Source organism: Triturus cristatus, chromosome 2_2 (assembly GCF_964204655.1).
Source record: "Triturus cristatus chromosome 2_2, aTriCri1.1, whole genome shotgun sequence".
NCBI classification, from domain to species: Eukaryota; Metazoa; Chordata; class Amphibia; order Caudata; family Salamandridae; genus Triturus; species Triturus cristatus.
The window spans coordinates 1,039,607,357-1,039,623,251 of record NC_140582.1 but is presented as its reverse complement, the minus strand read 5'-3'; positions in this window follow the sequence as shown (position 1 = coordinate 1,039,623,251).

The following is a 15,895-nucleotide window of genomic DNA, read 5'->3' as shown; positions in this document are numbered from 1 at the left end:
AGGTAGTCCCTAGGTCAAGGAAGTGCCTTTTGTAGGTTTGGTGTAAATCTGTTCAGTAGATTCTGAGAAAATAGCCTTTAAATCAATATATATATCTGAGCCCGCTTACGGTACGCTTACGGTACGCTTACGGTAAGCGTACGGTGGCGTGCGCGAGCGCGATTCTGATTGGCTCTTAGACCTTAGTAAACATTCGAATCGGCCGAAACCAGGAAGCGGCGGCCGCCATTTTGTGTATTTCACTCTGAAAAAAAAGAGTGAAAACAAGGAAAGGGGGCAATGAGGAGAGTTACAGACCCCCTAACATTTGTAAGGGGGTCAAAGAAGGACAGAAAAGTACAAAGAAAACATTTATTGATTTTAAAAAAAATCACGGGGTACGCGCACGGTAAGCTTACGGTAAGCGTACGGTAGGAAAAAAAAAAAAAAAATGAAAATCAGATTTAAGTGTTTAGATATTAGGGGGCTCTAAAAAGAGCCGTTGTGTTTATGAAATGATTTTTTAGTGGTACCTACAAGTAAGTACCGATGCAGAGTCTAAGGTTCAAGAGGAAGACTCTGTTCCCTTCATCATTGAAGTGCACACCATCTCCTCTATAAATGTCTTGCATGTCATAACGCAAGTTGTTGTGGTAAATGGCACCCATACCATAGTCACGGAGGAAAGCAGAAACAGATTTGTTGACGTGCTTTCTTGCTTTGTCATCGCACTGCGTGCCCACCGTGCGTGCACGGCACTAACTGCGTAAAGTGGGCGCGCGGTGCGCGAAGCGCACCGCGTGCTCACTGTGCGCGCACGGTGCGCGAAGCGCACCGTGCGCTCACGGAACGAACTGCGTTAAGTGGGCGCGCACGCCACGAATGGCGTAAAGTAACTTAGCATTTAAAAAACCGTACAAATTCACTGAAAAAACCATAGGTTTCACACACGTTATAGTTAGGAATTAGCATTTAAAAAACCTTGCAAATTCACTGAAAAAACCATAGGTTTCACACATGTTATAGTTAGCGGAAATTTTACTGATAAAAAACCAGTGAAATTCCCCCGTTATAGTTAGTGCAGGCAACTATAACTCACGCGACCGCAATCTTCTGCTGATGACATATGTGTCTTTATGAAAAAAAAATATTTGTAATATATGTATAGCTAAAAATGTATGGAAGAAGACATGGGCAAATAAGTGTCTAAATACAGTATTAGCATCAGCAGAGGATTGCGGTCGCGTGAGTTATAGTTGCCTGCACTAACTATAACGGGGGAATTTCACTGGTTTTTTATCAGTAAAATTTCCGCTAACTATAACATGTGTGAAACCTATGGTTTTTTCAGTGAATATATATATATATATATATTTCCTCCAATTGCCACATACTGCCGAATCAACTTGCGGGTGGGTGCCGTTGGCGTGATTGTGGCAATCACGAACAAAATGTATTCACCAACTCCCTGCCATCGGGTTTTACAACGCACTCCACGGACTCCACCATTAATTCAAAAATTCTTTATTTCGCAGGCAGACCGGTTTCGGCATTCCGCCTTTTTCAATGCCTCGCATGCTGTTTTTAAACGCAGCGCCTCCGCTTTAATTTGTCCATTTGTACTCTTCTCTTGTCCAACAAGAGTACCGGCAAGTGATGACGGACTTACATGGCACACATTTAGTTCAATGCATTAGGTCCGCCATGTCATCGTGGCTACTACAACAATAATCTCTTAGTGAGCAGGGTTGCATGTCGTGATTTTCCATCCAATGACGGTTTGTTACTCTAGTAGACACGATCATGCAGTCTTTCAATAAACACTTACGTTGAAACTCACTCACCACGGGGGCTGAATTAAGGTATGTTCCTCACCCTGCCGTGCTCCACTATATCCAGGGGTCAGTCCACAGAAAACAGTTTTGTAACCGCATTCCTGCAATTGAGGTAATTGCTGACTTGGTGTCAATGGGCATCTCTTTCCTGAAAAAGTGGCGGCGGTTCTGGCAGTCACATTAACACTTCCTCCAATTGCCACATACTGCCGAATCAACTTGCGGGTGGGTGCCGTTGGCGTGATTGTGGCAATCACGAACAAAATGTATTCACCAACTCCCTGCCATCGGGTTTTACAATGCACTCCACGGACTCCACCATTAATTCAAAAATTCTTTATTTCGCAGGCAGACCGGTTTCGGCATTCTGCCTTTTTCAATGCCTCGCATGCTGTTTTTAAATGCAGCGCCTCCGCTTTAATTTGTCCATTTGTACTCTTCTCTTGTCCAACAAGAGTACCGGCAAGTGATGACGGACTTACATGGCACACATTTAGTTCAATGCATTAGGTCCGCCATGTCATCGTGGCTACTACAACAATAATCTCTTAGTGAGCAGAGATTATTATATATAATAATATATAATAATAATATATATATATATATTCGTCAACCGGCGCCAAAGTTATTCCAAATAGAATGTTGCGGTTTTCCTATGGAAACACGGTCCTAACTATAACTATCTACTGGCGACCGCCAGTAGATAATATATATATATATATATATATATCCCAAACATACTTTAATGAAAATAAAGAAATGGGTTGCACTCACAGGCAGTTTTCGTTCCTTTAATGCAATATCTTAATTTCTTTCAGGAACCAAATGCTAACAATGTCCCAACGCGTTTCGGTCTCACAGAGACCTTGTTCACAGATATTCGATCAACATATTGTGCACACTTTAAATATGTCATTCATTTCATTTACTCATTTCCTGTTTATATCTCTATGGAATCCTGGGAAATGGTAGTTTGTTGGTGCACATATGTGTTCTGTTCTTAAAAATGAAACTAGTGAATGAATATAAACTTTGTATGATCTATATTTTTCATATTTTACAACATTCAACATACATGTGGGAGAATTGTTTTCAGCAAAACATAATCAATTTATTTTGCTTTCTAAACTATTGAATTCATAGAAGCATTTAGCTGGAGAAATTGTGTATATGCTACTATCCTGGCATTTCCAAATTCAAATGAAATCACATTATAGCAATACCCTCTAGTGGGTTTATTCCCATATATTTTAGAAATTCAATTGATTATTAAATCCAATCTTTTCGGTTATCTAATACACCAATTTAAACCCTAATGCACAATCACACGACACAAGTACGTAATTATTTGCATGAAGCAAGAGGATTAGCCCACTAGAGGGCATAACTTAATGTGGAGGGAAAAGGGCATATGATTCTTATTGAATGATGAACTGAACTATGTGAAGTATTAGTTTGGGATTTCTGATTCAAATCACCAGATAGTGGTATCAAACGTAAGATCAATTGGTGTATTAGATAACCGAAAAGATTGGATTTGATTATCAATTGAATTTCTAGAGCAGGCCTTGGTCCTCTGGACAACTGCCAGCTCCATCCTAGACCACCTGACACAATTCCCATAAGAGACTGTCCAACAAGGACAGCTTTCCCTTTACACCTGGATTACCACCTTCTTTGAGGAGGTATGGACTTTTCATTGGCTTCGCAGTTATGGTCACAAGCCATTGATACATCTCATTGTGTTTTGTGGTTAGGGGTGGATGTCCCCCTCAGCCCCCAACCCATCTCTTGATAGCAATTTGGATTGAGTCGGTAAGCCCAGTTTGCACTTTGGAAAGGTTTTTCTGAATCGCAAAATGGGTATAGTAAGTGGCAAAAAAAAAATGTTGTAGTCGCAAACCCTGTGATTTTGCTAATCGTAGTGTGAATTATTGCAGAGTGGTTGGTACATTTGGCCCATATCACAGTTGTCGCAAATAAAGAGGGCCGCCGATCCTGGTGTAACCTCGAAGTTCTTAAGTTTGGTTATGTTTAACAGTTCTTTGGATACCCATTTTGTGCAAGAGAATATTGCTTTTTTCTCTTAATTATTGCTTTTCTACACCCATGCGGTGTTGGAAGCATTATATCCTGTCGTTTTCCAAATAAATGAAAGTGTATGTCCTTTTCTTAGTCCTGAATAGTTCTCCATTAACGAGTGTAGGGCTTTCGGCTAGACAAGACTGAATGGTGACAAGTCCTGGATTATTTAGAAGTAATGTATGCTTCAGGGTTTAACCTACAGTCAGTGGTATATAAAATATGACTACATGCTGCTAATGTATGTGTTATGAGAGTTGTCTAATGTCTGTATTTTTCCAAAGGTTGGGTGTTTTTTGTTGGAGAGCAGGGCTGCAGCTTCCAATGACTGAAAGGTAGTGAAATAAGGATCTGTGAAAAATGGAGTGTGTAAACTAAATAAATAAATAAATAAATGTGAAGTGTCCAGTCAGTTGAGTTCTAATTTTGTAAGGTTCAAGAATCTGTGCTGCGTCATATATTTGTATAGGTCAACAGACAAATAATAGAACTCTCCAGACAATAACTTTTTAATAGAGAACATTTTAAATGCAACGCAAAACGTTAAAATTGCAGCAGACAGGTTATAGCTGTAGTCTTTGCAACATAAAACACCATCTGAATATAGTTCATTCAGAATATTAAAACCAGCCCACTTTGTATAAAAAGTATTTTTTACCATGACTTAAACACCATAACATTAATTATGAGTATACAAATAGTGTGGTCGCATATATTCAAAAATACGTCATTGTTTCCATTAAACTCAGGAGGTCAATTGAAAAAAGAATGTCTTCCCAAGCCCTCTTATAGAACTCAATGGTATCACACTAGACTCCTGTTTGCCCATCCTGTGAATGAAGTACAAACTGTCTGAGCTTCTAGTGCTCGTCTTTGTACCGATATTAGTTCAGCCGGTATGTATACAATGCGTTATAAAAAGGGCGTATGATTAAGTAATACCATGGTGGTTTGTCTCAAACTAAATTATGTTTTAGAAGTGAATACATGTGCCAACGTCAAAGAAAGTAAACAGAGACATCAAATAAATTGATTGAAACTGTGGTATTGTGCAACAAAATCACTATTTTTAGAGAACTGCCTTGTCTGCAAAAAGAGAACTAGACTGGCTGCATGTACAGAACTGCACTGGCTGCATGTACAGACCTGCATTGTCTCCATGAAAAGTACTGCACTGGCTGTATGTACAGACCTGTATTGTCTGCATGAAGAGAACTGCACTGGTTGCATATACAGACCTGTATTGTCTGCATGAAGAGAACTGCACTGGCTGCATGTACAGACCTGCATTGTCTACATGAAGAGAACTGCACTGGCTGCATGAGCAGACCTGTATTGTCTGCATGAAGAGAACGGCACTCACTGCATGTACAGACCTGCGCTGTCTGCTCGGTGGGAACTGCACTGGCTTCATGTACAGACCTGCACTGTCTGCATGGTGTCAACTGCACTGTCTGCATGATGAGAACTGCACTGTCTGCATGATGAGAACTGCACTGTCTGCATGTACAGACCTGCGCTATCTGCATGATGAGAACTGCACTGCCTGAATGTACAGACTGCTGTCTGCATGGTGTCAACTGCACTGTCTGCATGATGAGAACTGCACTGTCTGCATGATGAGAACTGCACTGTCTGCATGTACAGACCTGCGCTATCTGCATGATGAGAACTGCACTGGCTGAATGTACAGACCTGCACTGTCTGTATGGTGTCTACTGCACTGTCTGCATGATGAGAACTGCACTGTCTGCATGATGAGAACTGCACTGGCTGCATGTACAAACCTATACTGTCTGCATAAAAAGATCTGCTTGTAAGTGCGAGTGTCACCTGTACAAGGCTGAACTCTAGCCCTGCCAGTAACATCCATATATGGAAGCTTCCTAATACTAGCCCAGGTGGTCCCGCTTTCTCATATCTGGCCACTGGACTGTGCAGCAACATACCCATGGGACGTAGAAAACCAGATAAAGTCCTCTGGTTCAGGAACAAGCTTGAATCCTGGCTATTTGCATCTTAATAGCAACTGTACTTACTGTTCAGCACAAATGACATTATGTTTAATGATATCTTTCCAGGAACCTGAACCTGACATGCCTCCTTGAGCCCGCTTCCCATGATGCATGGTTGCGTCCTTGATGCTGTCCCTGTCGCAGCTGTGGGTCTAGATATCTTTAGTAACAGTTGTTCGCCCTGCCTCCCTCAACAAGGGCAGCCCTGCTTTCCGGGTATTGCCTTACTCAACACACTCTTGCTCAGATGATATGCCATCATAGGAAGCAACATATCTGAGTAATGCCTGAAATGCAACACTGCAGATGGCGTGTTAGCGTCTGACTATCTACAAATTGGGATTTACTAAAGGGCATTTCCACCTAATATTCATTGATAATCTCTTTAACTTCTACTTCTAGTGCCTGAAATAATCATTCAATGCTTGTCAACCCAGTCCCCCACGTCTTGGCATTGTGTATGCCAGCTACCGACAACCATGCATTCATTGTGTGTTCCACCAAACAAGGGATTGTTGGGGGCTGGATGCGCCTCAAATCAGTTTCTGTGTGATGCCTTAAAACTAATTTAGGATGGATACTTCCAACCGCATATTCCTCAACTTTGGAATATCCCCCAGGTGTCAGACTGGATCCAGAAATGTTCTCTGCAATCTTCCTCTGCACCACTGGGTGGCACCGTGCGGTCCCACATTTGCTGTGTTCCACCCTGGGAGTGACAGAGTGTGGAGCCATTATAAGCGCCACCTCTGCTTGATGATGTCAGATCATTCACTCCCTCTTTGTTCTTTTTTGTTGATTTTTCAAATTGAAATCCAGTGTGCAAGGGACGATGCCCCCAAACTAAGACTAGAGGATTCAACCCATGCTGTGACTGTCAGAAGCAGATGTCAGTAATGGACTGCATGATGTGTACCTTTTAGTGTTTGGGTTCCGAACACGACTCCAAGTCATGCAACGAGTGTGCCCTCATGCACCCAAATGCAGTCAGGACTGTGAAATGAAGTTGTATGTCGTCGTCGAACATAGAAAAAAGTCATGGACCTTGTGTAATTCCCGCTCCAAGTCGAGGGCATGGGCCTATTCTCGATCTCCTTCATGATTGAAGTCATCTATTAAGTTGAAGTCCAAATCTAAGAGGAAACATAACATGTCGAAGATAGACTGAACTCCACCCTGCCGCTCACTGTCTATAAAGAAGTTGCGAGGGCGTCAAGATGCCAATCGATCTCACTCCCGATTCCTGATTGAGGAGCAAATTCTGCCGTTGGCCCTGATTTGCCCCGAAATTCCAAGACCTGCACCTGGCCCTCTTTCATTGACACCAGTCCTGATGTAGCCAGCACTGAAGGAGGTCTGGTGCCAACGCCGTTGTCCGACCCGATTCTGGCTCCGACGGACTGAGGTCCTGCTCGGACTTCACTCCATTGCACCCGGTCCCCGTACAGCCTGGCTCAGATACTATACCTCTACTGCCACAGAGCCGTCCTCAGAGGCTCCATCGTCTAATTCTGACCCTGACCAGAGTTTACCTGCATTCGATGTGCTGCTGAGGACATGAATCTAAAACTGCCTTCTGTTGAAGTTAAAACGCCCTTTCGGGAGTTCTGGAGCATGTACCTGCCATCTATGAGTCCATTTCATTGAAGTCCTAACTGATACTCTGATGGGAGCTTGGTACCTCTTACCCACCTGTGAATAGGCAGGTGGCAAGATGCCACAGAGCGGTCCCTGGTGACCCTGATTTTCTTACGCAGCACTCTGCCCCTGAGAGTTGGATGGTCCAAGTTTCCTACAACAAGGTGAATCCTAATTCATTCGCCAAGACCCTCCCCCCCCACAACATCCCCCACCAGACAGAGATTCAAGGACTGAGGCATTTGGAAAACAAATGTTCTCTTCATTCAGTCTACCCATGAGGCCGGTGAACCGGTTTGCCCTGTAGGCCAGGGGTCTTCAAACTGTGGGGCGCGACCCCCTGGGGGGGCGTGGAGCGATGCAAAGGGGGTCGCGCATTCCCAAGCACACTTCTGCCGAGGCCCAAGGGATTCAGACCCCCTCTTCCTCCATCCTGTGTCTCAGCCCGGGCTGCTGCAGTGCAACTCGAGCTGCTGGAGGCTCAGCTGGGCAGTGTCTGGAGTCTTATCTCCGGCACACCCGTCCAAGTTTTTCACAGGTCTTTAAAGACCATTTGCATATTTGCATGCCTTTGTGAACCGGTTACAAAGGCTTAGTGCCCCCCCCCCCCTTCCAGTACCTCCTGGGTCCTCACTCTGCCTATTCCTTACATTTGTATTTTAGATTTACTGCTGTAGTGTGAGAATGCATTTAATAAAATGGAATAAAAAGTAGGGTTGCCAAAAGAAAAATGCGAGCCATGTGTTATTTAAAGAGCCTACAAAGACCTTCTCTTGACACCAAATAGACTTAGAAATAAAAAAGTATGTATTCATTCGTTATGTGACTTTTCTGTCTTTGTTCTCTTTAATTATCAGTCATGGATCATTGCGGCAGCCCTAGAACACAATTAAAAGTGCTTTCTATTTATATTTGCTGTTCAAAGTATGCACAGATACGTGCTTAAAAAACTGTTTTAGGTGATTGCTTATTTTTGTACCAACTGGGCCATCAAAATAATCTGCTGCCTACCCTAACCATAGGACTGGAAGTTTGTTGCAGGATCAGCACATTATTTATTTCCTCCACCCTCGATCCCAGATTGATGCCATAATAGCAATAGTTTAACTTAGATCTTAAACCCTACGCTGCCTCCAATAACATGCTGAGTTACTTCAAGTGCCTGGGAATAAACCCTGCATTCAGACAACTCACTCATCATTCTCGCCCTTCTCTTTCACCCTTACCCTGCACTCACAGCATTCAAAATGCACTCACAATGCACTTGCGCTGTTCACCCTATACCTCACCCTGCAGTCACACAAGCACACTACTCACCCTGCACTCATGTGACACTTCACTCACCTGTCCCTCTCACTGCTCAATATGCAACTCACTCAAACAAGCCCATCAGTAATCATACATTCATTCGTCCCATTCTGAACTTGCATCCACACTCAAATTCGTACGGCCACCTCACTCACCCTGCAGTCACTCCTCTCACCCTACTCTCACACTGTTGCATCTCTCACCGTGCACTCACATGTGCACTCTTGTCACCCACACAGTGCAGAGGGTTAATGTGCCTGCTACAAAGAATATGTACCATGCCGATCACAGAAATAAGTGTGACTAACGTATGAGTGGCGCTATAAAAAATGAAATGTTTGTCAGAAAGCTGCTATAGAGAGACGAAGTGCATTGTTGGTGAGTGGTAGTGAGGTAATTCATGGAGAAGGAAACGGGGGTGGGGCACCAAAAAAGACTGTTGCACAGTGTGTAACCAGTGTTAGGGCCAGCCGTGGCTACGAGTGTTAGCCCCCACCCCCCGAAGTTCTGGTCTAGTGGCTCCCCTGCTTCTCCCTTTTATTATTATTTACATTTGTAGTGCGCTACTGTTACCAAAAAATGTCCTGCAGCTAATAACCATCTGCTGCCGGAAGGACAATGAGAAACACACAGAAGGAGAAGGAGAACCAGCCAAATGGGGTGACCTACAGAGCATAGAGCCAGGTTTTTATATCTTCCTAAAGGAGGATAGATTCTTGGTGGAGCGAAGCAAAGGAGGGTGCAAGTTCCATAACTGCGCGGCCTGCACCAAAGCAGCGCGACTGACAACTCATGCCTTCTTGAATTAGGGAACAAAAAGCAGATTGGCACAGGCCGAGAGGAGCATACGGGCCTGACCCGTATGCTTGGTGAGGAGCGATGAGAGAGGACAGCAAGGGAGTGAGAGAGTTAGATTGAAGAGGTCAGCGATGAGGAGAAATGTGAAGTGCCGAAGAGAAGTGTGGACACGCAATAAGTGAGTGTGAGCCAAAGGTGAGTGCTTCTGTTAGAACAAAGGGTAGATGTGAAAGATGAATGGGGGGACTGGAGAGGTGTAAGATACAAATAGACAAGAATTTGAATGGAGAGACGAGGTGAATGAGAAGTGCTGAGGGGCACGGGAGGTGACAGGGCCAGAGAGGCCATGAGATAAATGCGAGAGACTGTTCGAGATGAGGGCAGTGAAAATACAGAATGGCAAGAGGCGATTAAAGGTGAAGTGAGAGGTTGAATGGGGAGAGTTCAGAAGTTGTACAAAGGGGTGAAAAAAAATGGCCTGCAAAGTGAGAGAGGGTCCGGGTTTGGGAGAGGAGATAGGGATTGAAGGGAGGGAGTGAGTGAGTGAGAGGAAAGCTGCACGGATAAACTGCCTAACTCTGCACAAAACCGCCAGGGTTTTATGGGACCCCTGCATCTCCTGGCCCGGGCCAGGTGAGCTTCTAATGTGGCAGCACGTATTCCTGCGGAGTGGAAGCCCCTTCACAAAGGTTGACTAGAAATCTTTCTGATGTTAATTGCTGTATTTTGGTTATAAACAGGTACTGATGGGGTGGAATCTTTCCTCTGTGTTACTGTGTGCAAAAAAATAATTTCATAATAATGAAGCAATGCTATCCCAAAATACGCTGCATCACATAACATCATTTACATTTTCTTCCCACACAATTTAGTCAAGCCTGTCGTGTAATTTGGTCCTCACCTGCCTCATAATTCCAGTAGCCCTGCCTACAGGTTTAGACATTTTTGTCAGGAGGGGGTCCTTACACCTCAAAATGTTGACAAGGGGGTCTCGGCATCCAAAAGTTTGAAGCCCTCTGCTGTAGGCTGATATACACACGCCCTCTGGGACATGAACAGCGAGCACAGTTGAACTAGCACAGATAATAGGCCCGGGCATCAAGATAAAAGTGCCCCCCAATAGCTAAATAAAATGGCTCATGTTTATAAATAGGGCAGTTTTTGAACTTGTAAAGACATGTTGTGTAAGTGACTTGGTATGGAAGAGTGCATGGATTTGAGTTTACTGCAGGTAATGTTTGTTTTACTGTTAGGAAAAACCGACCCAGCAGACTTTAAACCAGGCCCACAAATAGGCCAGCAAAAAACACCCACATCCTGACCTCTCAGACCCGCCCGTCGGGCACTGCCTGATAGCTTTATAAGCCAGTCCGACCCTGCTAGTGAGATCTTGCCCGTGGTCTCGGAATAATTTAGGGCCTCCCTGGCTCAAACCATTCAGGATAGTCAGGATGCAGCCAAACACATCATTCATGCTGGCCTGGACACATTGATTGTTTGGAGCGAGCTGTCACCATGTGTGGATGCGGTTCACAGGTTTTTCAGGAGATTTCGTGGCACTCCTTATGGATATGCCTTTTTATGGATCCTGCCTATTTGGTGAAAAAGTTATGTCTGCCTTAGAATGTTCTATGGAGATCTGGGTCACATTGTGTTCTTTAGAATTTTCAACCTCTGCCAGGCAGTTTCCCCGCCAATTTCGGGCTTTCTGAGGCTACTCAAGAAGTTGGCCTACAGGCAACGCCAGGCCCTCTGACCCCCAACAGCAGTCACCGAGTCCAGGGAAGGGTATTAGGCAGGCACCCCACAGGTCACCAATGGCACCGACTCCAGTACCCCTCCCATGTGGCATCAGCCTCCAAGCAGCTTTATTTATTTTTTAGTAAAGCTTTTTTATAGTGTATAACATTACAGTCAAAGAAAGAACGATCATTTCATGTATTGTATATATCGTAGCTATGTGGCATCACAAGCATAACAGAATATTTAATTTGGCATGCGTGGGAAATTATAAATCATACCCCAGATCGTAGAACAAAAGGTGTGAGGCAATGAAGGCCACAGCAGTCCTTCCTGTTAAGACCCTTCTGGAAGAATCAGCTGAGTTTGTCTCATCCATTACTCATGTCTGCTGAGGATCATTAATGCTGGCCCGGTGGGTTCACAGTGGCCCCCAAAAGTCCCTTGGCGGTGACGCACTTGGCAGCATACCGTTCATTCATTTCATCACAAAATATTATGTCTCTAAGCCACTCCCTATAATCATATGATCACCCCTATCACCTGTGACCAGAAGCTCACAATATTTGGGCAGTTCCAAACCAGATGCAAGAAGTCTGCCTGGAGCATCTTTTACATCTCGATCACCATACCATATTTACCCATTGGGACTGGAGAGTAGTACACTCTATGCAGACATTTACAATGTATCAGCCCATATTTAGTGTTTTATAACCAACTTTTATTGATTTTCCATAACAGCAGTCACTATACAATGGTACCCCTCGCAGGGGTATAACACATGAAGCGGGCTCTCATGTACTATATCGATAGGACAAAAGATTTTAGAAAAACTAAACAACTCTTCATTGCCTTTTCTCCACAACACAAGGGCAACGCCATTTCCAAAGCAGGAATAGCCAGATGGATCGTTAAATGCATTCAGATTTGCTATCACAAAGCTAAATGCACATTAACGGTTCCCCCACAAGCCCACTCAACATGAAAGTTAGGGGCGTCCATGGCTTTCCTAGGAAACATCCCTTTACAAGAAATATGTAGAGCAGCCACATGGTCCACTATACATACATTTACCAAACACGACTGTGTAGATGCACACTCAAAACAGCAGGCAGCTGTAGGACAGGCTGTTCTCAAAACTCTTTTCCAGACTGCCGCAGCTGGCACAGGTAGCCGCCGCTAAGGAAGGTACTGCTATATATTCTATGCACAGATATGAATTCAGCAGCCCACATGCCTCGAACTGATTATGCTACTTACCAGTGTGCATCTGTTCTTGGCATGTAGGGCTGCTGACATTCATATCGCCCACCCTCCTCCCCGGCGCCTGTAGCGGCTGCAGCACTCACATTTTCTGTATAGCATGCTCATCACTTACTGTATCTACTCCATCACTGCCACAATGGCGAAAAACAATCTAAGGATGGAGAGGATGCCCATGCGCACTGTAGTCCAGGGGAGGAGCCACCTATCTCGTGATACTTCGAAGACTCTTCCAGGACAACAATGTGCAATCATCCGGACCCAACACTAGGCGGCGATCTATGCACAGATATGAATGTCAGCAGCCCTACATGCCAAGAACAGATGCACACTGGTAAGTAGCATAATCAATCTGACTAATGCCTGAAATGCAACACTGCAGATAGCGTGTTAGCGTCTGACTATCTACAAATTGGGATTTACTAAAGGGCATTTCCACCTAATATTCATTGATAATCTCTTTAACTTCTACTTCTAGTGCCTGAAATAATCATTCAATGCTTGTCAACCCAGTCCCCCACGTCTTGGCATTGTGTATGCCAGCTACCGACAACCATGCATTCATTGTGTGTTCCACCAAACAAGGGATTGTTGGGGGCTGGATGCGCCTCAAATCAGTGTCTGTGTGATGCCATAAAACTAATTTTGGATGGATACTTCCAACCGCATATTCCTCAACTTTGGAATATCCCCCCAGGTGTCAGACTGGATCCAGAAATGTTCTCTGCAATCTTCCTCTGCACCACTGGGTGGCACCGTGCGGTCCCACATTTGCTGTGTTCCACCCTGGGAGTGACAGAGTGTGGAGCCATTATAAGCGCCACCTCTGCTTGATGATGTCAGATCATTCACTCCCTCTTTGTTCTTTTTTGTTGATTTTTCAAATTGAAATCCAGTGTGCAAGGGACGATGCCCCAAACTAAAACTAGAGGATTCAACCCATGCTGTGACTGTCAGAAGCAGATGTCAGTAATGGACTGCATGATGTGTACCTTTTGGTGTTTGGGTTCCGAACACGACTCCAAGTCATGCAACGAGTGTGCCCTCATGCACCCAAATGCAGTCAGGACTGTGAAATGAAGTTGTATGTCGTCGTCGAACATAAAAAAAAGTCATGGACCTTGTGTAATTCCCGCTCCAAGTCGAGGGCATGGGCCTATTCTCGATCTCCTTCATGATTGAAGTCATCTATTAAGTTGAAGTCCAAATCTAAGAGGAAACATAACATGTCGAAGCTAGACTGAACTCCACCCTGCCGATCACTGTCTATAAAGAAGTTGCGAGGGCGTCAAGATGCCAATCGATCTCACTCCCGATTCCTGATTGAGGAGCAAATTCTGCAGTTGACCCTGATTTGCCCCGAAATTCCAAGACCTGCACCTGGCCCTCTTTCATTGACACCAGTCCCGATGTAGCCTGCACTGAAGGAGGTCTGGTGCCAACGCCGTTGTCCGACCCGATTCTGGCTCCGACGGACTGAGGTCCTGCTCGGACTTCACTCCATTGCACCCGGTCCCCGTACAGCCTGGCTCAGATACTATACCTCTACTGCCACAGAGCCGTCCTCAGAGGCTCCATCGTCTAATTCTGACTCTGACCAGAGTTTACCTGCATTCGATGTGCTGCTGAGGACATGGATCTAAAACTGCCTTCTGTTGAAGTTAAAACGCCCTTTCGGGAGTTCTGGAGCATTTACCTGCCATCTATGAGTCCATTTCATTGAAGTCCTAACTGATACTCTGATGGGAGCTTGGTACCTCTTACCCACCTGTGAATAGGCAGGTGGCAAGATGCCACAGAGCGGTCCCTGGTGACCCTGATTTTCTTACGCAGCACTCTGCCCCTGAGAGTTGGATGGTCCAAGTTTCCTACAACAAGGTGAATCCTAATTCATTCGTCAAGACCCTCCCCCCCCAACATCCCCCACCAGACAGATATTCAAGGACTGAGGCATTTGGAAAACAAATGTTCTCTTCATTCAGTCTACCCATGAGGCCGGTGAACCGGTTTGCCCTGTAGGCCAGGGGTCTTCAAACTGTGGGGCGCGACCCCCAGGGGGGGCGTGGAGCGATGCAAAGGGGGCCGCGTATTCCCAAGCACACTTCTGCCGAGGCCCAAGGGATTCAGCCCCCCTCTTCCTCCATCCTGTGTCTCAGCCCGGGCTGCTGCAGTGCAACTCGAGCTGCTGGAGGCTCAGCTGGGCAGTGTCTGGAGTCTTATCTCCGGCACACCCGTCCAAGTTTTTCACAGGTCTTTAAAGACCATTTGCATATTTGCATGCCTTTGTGAACCGGTTACAAAGGCTTAGTGCCCCCCCCCCCCTTCCAGTACCTCCTGGGTCCTCACTCTGCCTATTCCTTACATTTGTATTTTAGATTTACTGCTGTAGTGTGAGAATGCATTTAATAAAAAGGAATATAAAGTAGGGTTGCCAAAAGAAAAATGCGAGCCATGTGTTATTTAAAGAGCCTACAAAGACCTTCTCTTGACACCAAATAGACTTATAAATAAAAAAGTATGTATTCATTCGTTATGTGACTTTTCTGTCTTTGTTCTCTTTAATTATCAGTCATGGATCATTGCAGCAGCCCTAGAACACAATTAAAAGTGCTTTCTATTTATATTTGCTGTTCCAAGTATGCACAGATACGTGCTTAAAAAACTGTTTTAGGTGATTGCTTATTTTTGTACCAACTGGGCCATCAAAATAATCTGCTGGCTACCCTAACTATAGGACTGGAAGTTTGTTGCAGGATCAGCACATTATTTATTTCCTCCACACTCGATCCCAGATTGATGCCATAATAGCAATAGTTTAACTTAGATCTTAAACCCTACGCTGCCTCCAATAACATGCTGAGTTACTTCAAGTGCCTGGGAATAAACCCTGCATTCAGACAACTCACTCATCATTCTCGCCCTTCTCTTTCACGCTTACCCTGCACTCACAGCATTCACAATGCACTCACAATGCACTTGCGCTGTTCACCCTATACCTCACCCTGCAGTCACACAAGCACACTACTCACCCTGCACTCATGTGACACTTCACTCACCTGTCCCCCTCACTGCTCAATATGCAACTCACTCAAACATGCCCATCAGTAATCATACATTCATTCGTCCCATTCTGAACTTGCATCCACACTCAAATTCGTACGGCCACCTCACTCACCCTGCAGTCACTCCTCTCACCCTACTCTCACACTGTTGCATCTCTCACCGTGCACTCAGATG